At 34.5% G+C, this 12,324-nt stretch overlaps 2 pseudogenes; both read left to right on the plus strand.

Moving 5' to 3' along the window:
• LOC118526135 (calcium/calmodulin-dependent protein kinase type II subunit gamma-like) overlaps positions 1-2,352 on the plus strand; it is a 50,804-nt pseudogene extending 48,452 nt beyond the window's left edge.
• A 6,739-nt stretch (positions 2,353-9,091) lies between these two features.
• LOC118526136 (lipid scramblase CLPTM1L-like) lies at positions 9,092-10,751 on the plus strand (annotated as a pseudogene).
• Positions 10,752-12,324: the final 1,573 nt, after the last annotated feature.

Consider the following 12,324-nt stretch of genomic DNA (forward strand, 5'->3'; position numbering starts at 1 on the left):
TAACTCCCGCACAGATGGAAATCCAGACTACTGATGACTCCCTGATGTCACTAGTAACAATGGAAGAACATCCTTGTACAGAGAACCCAGAAAACAGTAGGATAATCTTTCTGGGATACATCTACTACTCAGGAATAGAAATACTGGGATTATGTGAATACTTAATTTGCCTGAGTGCTGACAGATTCACAGATATGTATAGAATAGTTGTTACGTTGGACGTTTCTAACAGTTTTTTTTTTTTTAACAACTACATTTACTCATTCAAATGCCTAAATCTAAAAAGATAACAATATGGCAATTGTCAGTTTTTTTCTACAATCTTACCAACAGTTGACTTTATTCAGCTTTATATTTTTGTTAGATTAGATTGAAATACAAAACTTTATTCTTATTAATTTTCCAACATTATTCCCTTGATGATTTTAGATATTTCAATATCATTCCCTCTTATGCTCTCTGACTGGAAATTGTGTCTATTGTGTTTTTCATTGAACTAAATCCTGACTTTGATATAATCATATCAATTAATATCTCTTGCAATGGTTTGGTTTTAATTTGCATTTAAATTGCTTCAAATGTATCATCTCATTCCTAGATTACAAGGATATTTTTATGTATTTCCTTCTTCCAGCTTAGGATAGTAAATTAATAATGTAATGAAGAGATACATTTTTATATCACCTGTTTTCTGAACACCTTTCTCAATGAAATGGGGGGCCGTCTTCATCATATATATACTCACCCATACATATACACACACATGCATATATACATACATATGTATATGTACCATTTATGCATATGGTAGATATATATAAATATACATACCACATACCTCACACACATATACATGTATGATAGTTTATGTGTTATGCCTTAATAACTAATAAGGCAAATCATCCTTAATTCCTCATAACTAGTATACACTGATGACTTTGTAGTATACACAAATCTGTTTGTGAAAGTCATCATCCATTAGGAAAAGACTATAATAAACAAATGACAAGTAAGTGCAAAATTGAAAGTAAAAAAATTAAATTAATAAAGATAATGTCAATCAAAAATCAAAAGAAATGTTTCATCACCCTATGCAAACAGAGTGATTGGGGAACAACATTTCACAGTGTCCACCATTAAGATACAATGTAATGAATGAAAAGGAGCCAGGTATATAAAAATGAAACAAACTGCTTGACCAGAGAAATAGTACTAAATGTTTAAATTACACAGACAAAAAGAAAGGCAAGGGAAAAGATAAAAGAAGCCAGGTCCTGACCCAGTGGATAAGAGAGAAGTTTTCATAACCAACCAGTTAGTTGATTTGTCTTTAAGATGCCATATAAGTAATTTTTTGTTGTTGCTTTTCACTAGGGATTCTTTGGTACAGCTTTTTTGTTGGTAAGGTTTCAGATGTACTCTCAATGATAATTGTGCAGAAAATACTCGTTTCTTTCATTCTAACCTGGAAGTCTTTTAACAGGAGGAAAGCTAGCCATTTCTCAAGGAAATATTACACTTATTAAATATTTCTGAGAGTGTCTACGGCCATACCACCCTGAACGCGCCCGATCTCGTCTAAATATTTCTGAGAGAAATAATAGCATAGCACCCTGACTTACATTTAATTTGTTATAGGAAATAGGAAAACCTTTTTGATTTAAGGAACAAGACAAGGGAAAATGGACTGGTTTGCCAAATGTGTTGAAATGGGAAAGGTAAGATTATAATATGAGTGAGATGGGGAGAACAAAGGAAACTGTGCATCAAGAAAAACTTTATCTATTAACGATATTATTATAATTTTTTTGCCTAGGTATGTAACTGTGGCTACTAAAGTCATATAGGCATTTTCAAACTCATCCATGTATGGATCAAAACACCACCAGTAGTGTCTGCCTTAAATAAAAATAGGCACAAAATTATCCAAAGTTACTAGAATAACTCATGATTGATTGATAAGCTTTCCCAAATTCACCTTCCCCCTTTGAAACACATAAGTTATAGAATTTTGTTGTTATTCTGTAGGGGTTTTCTGAAACACTAAACCTTCAGTTATTATTAATTGCATCCCCAATGTATCAAAAACTGTATGTTTTCAAGAACAACATGCAATCTTGTTAGAAAGACAGTTTTATAAAGTTGATTTTTCTATCTTAAGAGTGCTAGTTATTGATCCAAATGCCATAAATATCGTGATTTAAACTTGTTTCTTGTTTATCGTCTCCGGTTTCTCTTTACTGTAGGGCAAAAGAAAAGCAATGGAGAACATTTGAGGATTGCCGAGTCTCTGCAGGAACTGTTAACACTAAGGGCAGTGGTGCAAATAACTGCAGAGCTAAAAACAGTTGATATCTTCCTTAGTCACAATCTTTAAATGTCCTCTTACTCTCTAATCTGCCTAATGCAATTATTTATTTACACTTATCAATTTTTAACAGTAATAATTCTAAAACATGAGTATTTATAAGAAGAAATGCACATGATCGTTAGCTATATCTTGCTTCTAAAAAATCAATAGCATGCTACTGAATAGAACAAGAAGAACTGATATTCTCAATATTAGAAAAACAACAGAAAAATACCATCATTTTAGGTCATTGTTGAATCTAGATTAGGTTAGCCAATGCTTGAATAATTCCAGCATTGTAAATTTTTAAATCATTTTTTAAAATTTCCCAAGTGATTTGTAGTTGTACTAAGAATGCATTTACTTAGTGGATTTTTTTCCCCATAATTGACAGCAATAGCTGAAACCAAGAAATGTACTTTTGTAATTTTTTGTAGTTTCTAAACATATGCTGTGAGTTTTAAAAACATATAAACCACTATAAAACTGATACAACTTGATTCACAATAGATAATTATAGGAAATAATTGCATACTATCAAGCCTAGCTATATTTTTGATGACTGAAAAATTATCGACATACTTATTTTGCTTTTTGAAATTCTGTTGGAAAACTGTTTAACCATGAATAGGAACTTTAAAACAACAAATGATTACAAGGTAAAACGAAAGTGACACTAATTGATACAAATATATTATGTAGACCAAAATGATTTACCTGTATGGTAAACGCCAGGCTTTCATAGGTTTATGGATTTTTCTCATCAATTTCCTAACTTTCTCCTCTTATCTCAGATTGATAAAAATTTAAAAATAGTGTGTTCGTTTTGAAGGAAACAAATTCCTTGATTCAGTCCTGTCCGTGGTGAAGAAAATAAAAACTTTTTTTCTTATATCTAAAAAAAAAAACCTGGTTGCTTTCATCATATTTTTCCAATTATGTTTTCTTTCACTGCAAATTCAGACCATGTGTCAATTCAAATTAATTGAAATCAATTCAACTTAACCCATTATCTTTCATAGCCATGAATTTAGATGTTTTATGGACACATTAAAAAAACCCTACAATCTCAAAAAAAAAAAAAAACCAACAAACTACAATCTCTACTTTTAAATAGATAAAATTTTGTAAAATATAAAAGTTATATACATAAGAAATATTAAAATGCATGAAAAGTTGTATGTGATTAACTACTAGAGAGAACTATTCAATAAATATGTGTGATAGAATTTCGTTGGACATAATGTAGTACAAGTAAGAATTGTCAAGGAAAAACATATTGTGAGACAACTTATAAAGCTTTTCTTAATAATGGTTTTCCAACACAATCACATTTTATCCAAATTTATTGGGTTGAAGCTAAAGTAGTCCTTACAGAAAAACTTTAGAGTCCCTAAATATCTAGATTAAAAATGAAGAAAGTTCTCAAATCAATGACCTTAGTTTCCAACTTTAGATACTATGAAAAGAATAGTAAGTTAAAGAAGAAAAGAAATAAATATCAGACGGAAAGCAATGATACAGAAAAAAAATTAATAATAGATATATCAATGAAACCAAAAGCTGGTTCTTTAAAACAATGAAATTGTTGGGGCACATGGGTGGCTCAGTTAAGCATCTGCCTTTGGTTCAGGTCATGATCTCAGGGTCCTGGGATACAGCCCCACATCAGGCTGCCTGCTCAACAGGGAGTCTGCTTCTCCCTTTTCCTCTACCCACCCCCCTTTCATGCTCTCTCTCTCTCTCTCACTCTGTCTCAAATAAATACATAAAATCTTTAGGAAAAAAACAACAATAAAATTGTTAAATCTCCAAGCACACTAAGCAAGAAAAAAAAAGAGCAAAGACACAAATTAACAATATCAGAAATGAGAGAGGGAGCATCAATACACGGTTTACAAATATTAGAAGTTTTGGGGCTCCTAGGTGGCTCAGTTGGTTAAGTGTCTGACTCTTGATTTTGGCCCAGGTCATGATCTCAGGGTTGTGGGATTAAGGCCTGAGTCAAGCTCACAGGCTGGGTGTGGAGCCTGCTTGTGAGTCTCTCTCTCTCCCTCTGCCCACCCCTAAAATAAAAATAAAAATAAAACCCTCTAAAAAAACAAACGAACAAAACAAGAACAACAAAAAACAAATTTAAAACTTTGTTGTGGAATATTATGAACAACTCCATTCTGATAGTCAACAACTTAGATGAATTGGAATTCTTTAAAAGACACAAACTACTATATCTTACTCAGAGTTAATATAATTAGTACATAACTTAATATTCCAAAATCTATCAAAGAAACTGGTTTTGTAGTTAAAACACATTGCCCAAAGAAACTCTAGGTCCAGATGATTTCCCTAGAGAATTCTAGGGAAACTCTACCAAACATTCTACCAAACACCTTAGGAATTGCAGTTGTGCACAAAATCTTTCAAAATTTTGAGGACGTGACACTTCTTAATTTTAAACATTTCAAAAATAGTTATTGAACATCGCACCTATCATTTTACATTTGTTTACTATATATCCCATATCTTTTATATTCTTCTATTTTTTACTGCTTTCTTTTTCATTGAGTGAATATTTTCTAATTTAGCATTTTAATTTCATTATTGAAATATCAACCACAAGAAACCTGGAATGACTATATGAATAACAGGTGATGTAGATGCTAAAAGAAAAAAAAATATTACTAGAGATAGAGATATTTTATAATAATAAAAGGGTTAATTCATATGGAGTATATAATAATTATAAAATATCACCTAATAACAGAGCATCAAAATACACGAGGCAAAAATAACACAATGAAGAAAGAAATGGACAATTCAACAATAATCATTGGAGACTTCAATGGTCTAGTGTATTAATTTCCTAGGGCTGCCATAAAAAAAGTGTCCCAAATGATGTGGCTGAAAAAATAGATATCTGTTGTTTCACAGTTCTGGAGAGTAGAAGTCAAAAACAAAGTGTTGGCAGTATAATGCTTCCTCCAAATCCCTAGGGAAATATCCTTCCTGGCCTCTGTTCTAGCCTCTGATAGTCCCAGGTGTTCCTGAGCTTTGGGCATAATTCTGATTTCCACCTCAATCTTCACATGGTTATCTTCCTTCTTTGTCTGCGTTTCTCTGTTTTTTAGTTGCATTCTCCCTGTGTGTCTGTGACTGTCCAAGTTTCCTTTCCTTACTAGGACACTAGTCATACTATATTAGGTTACTGGATTAAAACCCACCTTAACGACCTCATCTTAACTTCATTAAGTATGCAAAAGCTCTGTTTTCAAATATGATTATGTTCACAGGTACTGGGGGTTTAAGAACACAATATATCCTTTTTTAGGTGACACAATTCAACCCATAACATCCACTTCCATAAATGGATAGAACTAGACCAAAGATCAACAAGGAAATAAAAGACTTGAACAATACTATAAGTTATACAGATCTTACAGAAAGCTATAGAACATATGACCCCAAAACAACAGAATATTCTTTCTTTTCAAGGACATATAGAATATTCTAGGTTGGACCATGCACTAAGGCCATAAAAGAAATCTCAATTTGAAAAAATAGAGATAATATAAAATATGTTCTCTGAAAACAATGAAATAAATTAGAAATCAACAACAATTGACATTTCAGGAAACTCACAACCATGTGGAAATTTAAAAACACATGTCTAAGTTACCACTGGGTCAAAGAAAAAATCAAAAGGGAAATCAGAAAATAATTTTAGATGAATGAAAATAAAGATACATGAAAACTTATAGGATGCAAGTAAAGCAGTGCTTAGAAAAAAAAATTTACAGCTGTAAAGCCCTATATTAAGAAAAAAGAAAAATCTTAAATCAGTAACTTAATAATCTACCTAACACTCTAGGAAACAAAGAGCAAGCTAAACCTAAAGCAAGAAAAAAGAAGAAAAATCAAAGCAAAAATTAATGAAGTAGAGAATAGGAAAACAAAGAAAATCAATGAAACTGAACGAGGATTCTTTGAAAAGACCAATAAATTGACAAACTTTTAACTAGTTTGACCAAAGGAAAAAGAAAGAAGATTCAAATGGCTAGAATCAGAGATGAAAGAGGGAACATTGCTACCAATATTACAGAAATAAAAAGTGTTGTAAAACCATACTATGAACAACTGTATGCCAACAAATCAGGTGACTTAGGTAAAATGGACAAATTCTTATAATGACATAAACTACCAAAAGTGACTCAAGATGAAATAGACAATCTTATTAGAACTATAACAAGTGCCAAAAATTGCTCAATTAAAAAAAAAAAAAATCTACCAACAAAGACCAGGCCCAGATGACTTCACTCCTGAATTCTACCACACATTCAAAGAATACCAATTCTTTATAAACTTCCACAAAATAGAAGAGGAGGGAACACTTCTCAATTTATTTTATGAGGCCAGTATTATATCAAAACCAGACAAAGAAATCACAAGGAAGGAATATTCTGTACCAATATCTCTTATGAATATGGATGCAAAATCCTCAACAAAATACTAGCAAACTTATTCCAGCAACATATAAAAAAATATACATACTGTGACCAAGTGGAATTGACCCCAGTGATGGAAGGTTTGTTTCATACCCAACAATCGATTAATGTAACACCACTCAAATTGATAGAATAAAAAAACCCTGCAAAGATCATGTCAATGCATGTAGCATAATTATTTGGAAAAAAAAAAAAAACTAACACAAACTAGGAAGGGAAAAAAACTTTCTTTTTTTTTTTTTTTAAAGATTTTATTTATTTATTTGACAGAGAGAGACACAGCGAGAGAGGGAACACAAGCAGGGGGAGTGGGAGAGGGAGAAGCAGTCCTCCCGCGGAGCAGGGAGCCCGATGCGGGGCTCGATCCCAGGACCCTGGGATCACGACCTGAGCTGAAGGCAGATGCTTAACGACTGAGCCACCCAGGCGCCCCTAAACTTGAAAACTGACAGTTGGTATCAGACTTAATGGAGAAAGATTAACTATGTTTCCTTTATGATCAAGAAGACAAGGAAATCCAGTCCCACTGCTTCTATTCAACATCGTACTGGAGATTCTAGCCAGAGAAATTAGGAAAGGAGGGGTGGGGGTGGGGTGTGGAAAGCATTTAGATTGGAAAAGAAGTAAACTGTCTCTATCCACAGATGATCTTGTACAAAGAAATTCTTAAAGAAGTCCCTGAAGACTATTAGAACCGATAATAATTCAGTAAGGTTATGAGATACAGATCAGTAAAGAAAAATCATTTATTTTTTCTAAACACTTGAGTGAACAATCTGAAAATAAATTTAATAAAGAAATTCTATTTACAGAAGCATCAAAAATAGGGCACCTGGGTGGCTCAGTCGTTAAGCGTCTGCCTTCGGCTCAGGTCATGATCCCAGAGTCCTGGGATCGAGTCCCACATCGGGCTCCCTGCTCGGCGGGAAGCCTGCTTCTCCCTCTCCCACTCCCCCTGCTTGTGTTCCTGCTCTCGCTATCTCTCTCTCTGTCAAATAAATAAATAAAAATCTTTAAAAAAAAAAAAAAAAAGAAGCATCAAAAATAATAAAATGGGATTAAATGTAGCAAAGTATAAAACTTATATTCTGAAAACTAAAACACGTTGTTAGAAATTGTTTTAAAGATCTGAAAAAATATAAATAGAAAAACATCCCATGTTTTCTTATAAGTCTTTTGGTATTACTCTTCAAAGTGACCCAGAGATTCAATGCAATTCCTGTCAGAATCTCAGATAACTTCTTTGTAGAAATTGACAAACTGATTTAAAATTTACATAGGAATGCAAGGAACCCAAAATAGCAAAACAATCTTGAAGAAAAAAAAAAAAAGAAAGAAAGAACAAAGGAGGAGGACACATACTCCTCCGTTTCAAAACTTACTGCAAAGCAGTGATAACCAGTGTTGCATGAGGGTAGACATATAGATCAGTGGACTAGAAATGAGAGTCCAGAAACTACATCTAGAGTCAAGTGTTTTCCCACAAGAGTGTAAAGGTCATTTAATGAATAGCCTTCAACAAACGATTCTGAGACCAAAAGCATATCTAAAAGAATGAAGCTGGACCTTTACCTTACAACATATACAAGAATTTACTCAAAATTGATCCAAGACCTAGGGCGCCTGGGTGGCTCAGTTGGTTAAGCGACTGCCTTCAGCTCAGGTCATGATCCTGGAGTCCCTGGATCGAGTCCCGCATCGGGCTCCCTGCTCGGCAGGGAGCCTGCTTCTCCCTCTGACCCTCCCCCCTCTCATGTGCTCTCTCTCTCTCTCTCATTCTCTCTGTCTCAAATAAATAAATAAAATCTTTAAAAAAAAAAAAAAAATTGATCCAAGACCTAAATATAAAAGCTAAAACTATACAACTCTCAGAAAATATAGAAGTAAATCTTTATGACTTTAGATTTGATAAAGAATTATTAAATAGGAAAACAAAAGTTCAGCAACAAAAGATAAAATAGATAACTTGGATTTCCAGAAGCAGACCTGCAGCACTTAGGTGAAACCCAAGGCAAGTGGGAGCATTCAGGACTCAGAGAGGTCAACAGCAGCACCCAAGCTCTTGGATCCTCCTGCGGCAGTCACAGTGTATATGTGAGTGAGGAGGGTACAACGGGCACCTTGTGAAGTGACTGCAGCTCCTTCATGGCTCAGCAATGTGTTCCTTATGGAACGTGTCTACACGTCTAGACGCCGTGTCTACAGCGTCCCATATGCCAGCAACAGAACTGTATCTTAACTCTACCTGACCAGGAAGCGTGAATTTCAGCTGAGTGTATATACCACCACGGGGTTCACCCTTGGTGCTGCGAACAATGTCTATTTGGTATTGAAATGAAGATTTTGATGTGGAGTCCAAATGTAATAGGACAGTTAATGTTTCCAAACCAAGGAAAACAAGAAACAGTGGGAGGCTATATACCTACGTTTTTCTCCATCATGCTGGAAATTTACTTTGGTGAAATGGGAAACAAGTGCACTTTATAAATCTTCTGATCTCCTACATAGTCACAAAACCCAAAGAAATCAAACTTCTTGCAGGGGAATCTGTTACATCACAAATGGAAACTGAAAAGATGGGGACAAATGCCTTGAATGAGTCCATTTTTTCACTGGAGGCCAAGAATAACTAAATATGGTGGCAGATGACATTGTTTTTGATGAGTCCTCTCTTCTTGCTCATGTGCATGGATAGTTAAGATGATCAAGTTAGAAAAAAATGTATGTTACTTCCCTATTCTGTTCATAGTTCAGCTGAGCAATTAAGTGAAGGATTTGATGATCATAAATTCATAAATAATTCTACTACTGGGCTACCTCTCACAGTGTCCTACAAAAAGATCTCACTGGGGAGAATATCCTTCTGGATTCATGAACAAGATTCCATGTTCTCCTTGCAGTAGTTTGGGTTTTCAAAGACAGTTGCTAAAGAGGTGAAAGGAATTTTTACAGACACCAACTTCAACCTTCGTCGTTACTGCATTTCATCTTCTTTTTGATTTCCTGGCATTTAAAAAATGACATCAGTTTCTGAAGGAAAAACAAGAGCATGATTGGAATATCCACCAAAGCAGTGATTTGGCTCTGCTGCACAGTGGCTATATTACTTGTCCTTCGGGAAAAGAAGATGAATTTGCTAGTCCTTATTCCGGCAGGCATTGGATTAGCAACTGAACTAGAGAAAGCAAATGACTGTTCCTTGGAGAGACCCAACACCTGAATTTCAGTTTAGCACTTATAGTAAATCTGAAAGGAAAGCCAAGGAATATGATAGTAGGCTATGTCATACTTACTCTACTCTGTCTGTACTTGGCGTGCTGTTTATTTGCTCCTGCATATAAAGTATAAAAGTTGGCATTCTAGGGGCACCTGGGTGGCTCAGTAGGTTAAGTGTCTGCCTTCAGCTTGGATCATGATCTCAGGGTCCTGGGATTGGAGCCCAATGTCGGGCTCCCTGCTCAGCGGGGAGTTTGCTTCTCCCTCTCACCCCCTCTCATGCTTGCTCTCTCTCTCAAATAAATAAATAAAATCTTTCCCCCAAAATGTTGGTTTTCTTGGTTAATCATCAGCTTTGTCAACTGACGGAATATGTTTTTGCCTTCCTCAGCTTTGTGAGTTAAAAAATAAAGTCAGTTTTACATCTACCTTAGAAGACATTTACCTACAAAACTTGTAGTCCGTTCCTTGACTACGTCTTGGCTTTTACCCTCACCATGCCAACATCATATTGTCTGGTGTGTTTTAGGGATAATGTAGTGTTTCCTGTTTACCTTTACCAAAGATGACTTTAACCTGTGGATAAAAGGAGAGTGAGCATATTTGAGAAGTTTTATGAGGAAAATCCCAAGTGGAAACCCCCTACAGATAAATGCTCTAGCACTTTAGGGGAGCCACTCTGAAGTTGGCTGCCAGCTGAACAAAGTTTGGATTTAGTACTTTTGGAAGCTTTGGTGTAATTTCCTTAGACATTACATCTTTAGCGTTCCCAGAATGTCTTGAATATTTCTCATAAATCTTCTTATTTACCTTTATGCTGCATCTGGAAAGAACTGTTTGCAATTCCCCTTCACAATATTTAAACACCTGTCTGGATCACAGAGGTGTTGACAGTTTGTGGTCACCCTTTTCATATGGTAGCTCTCTGTATGGGAATGTCCCGGGTTGGGCTGTCGGCTGCACCCTTACGACATGAGCAGATACCTGGAGTGCAAGTGGAACACACCTATCTATCAGAGATAAGAAGGACATTGTTGTTGTTTTTAATTGTTCTTTATGAGAATTTCAAATGCTTCTGTAAATTTATCCCATTTGGATTCCCTGGGATCAAAAGGCTTTTTTTCTTTTTGTTTAAATTTTAATTGTTTTAAAGCTTATTGTATTAATTTTCTATTTTAACATAAATTTACCTGGCTGTGAAAATAATAGATTGGACTTGATTCAAATTGTTTTTAACCTTTTGGTTTGTTTGGTTTGTGCTTCAAAGGACCATAATGAAAGTGAAAAGACCACCCACACAAGTGGAGAAAACATATGCTAATCATATATCCTATAAGAGACTAGTATCTAGAATATATTAAAAAAACTTTAACTCAGTAATAAAGAAAAAATTATCCAAATAAAAATGGGCAAAGGTTCTGAATAGACATTTCTTTAAAGATGATGATAGATATACAAATGACCAGCGTGTACATGAAAAGATGTTCAACATCATTAGTCATCAGGGAAATGTAAATCAAAACCACAGTGAGATACCACTTCAAATCTAGTAGGATGACTAGAATAAAAAAACAGATAACAACAAGTGTTGGCAAGGAATGAGAGAAATCAGAACCCATATATATGGTTGAAATGCAAAATGATGCAGCAGCTTTGGGAACCAATCTGTCAGTTCCTCAAACTTTTAGACTTAGAATTATCATATGACCCAGCAATTCCACTGTTAGATATTTCGCCAAGAGAAGTAACAATATATTCCCATACAGAAGCTTGTACATAAATGTTTATAGCAGCATTACTCATAGTAGACAAAAGGTAGAAACAACTAAAATGTCAATCCAAGGATAAATGGATAAACAAAATGTGCTTTACAATAGAAATCTATTCAGCCATAAAAAGTAACAAAGCACTGAAACATGCCACAAAACAGATGAATCTTGAAAACATTTGCTGATAGAAGTCAGTCTCCGTCATAAAAGACCACATACTATATGATTCCATTCATATGAAAGAATAGGGGATCGAAAGTAGATTAGTGTTTGCTTATGGCTAGGTGGGAAGGGACCGAGGAATAGTGGGGAAGAGATACCTAAAGGATGCAGGATTATTTTTTGAGGTGTTGAAAATGTTCTAAAATTGACTGTGTTGATGGCTGTACTTGTTTACAAATATACTAAAAATCACATCGAACTGTACAGTTCAAGTGTGTGAATCATATGGTCTGTGAATTAAAATTCAATAAAACTTGTTAAATAA

This window comes from Halichoerus grypus, chromosome 7, assembly GCF_964656455.1.
Source record: "Halichoerus grypus chromosome 7, mHalGry1.hap1.1, whole genome shotgun sequence".
NCBI lineage: Eukaryota > Metazoa > Chordata > Mammalia > Carnivora > Phocidae > Halichoerus > Halichoerus grypus.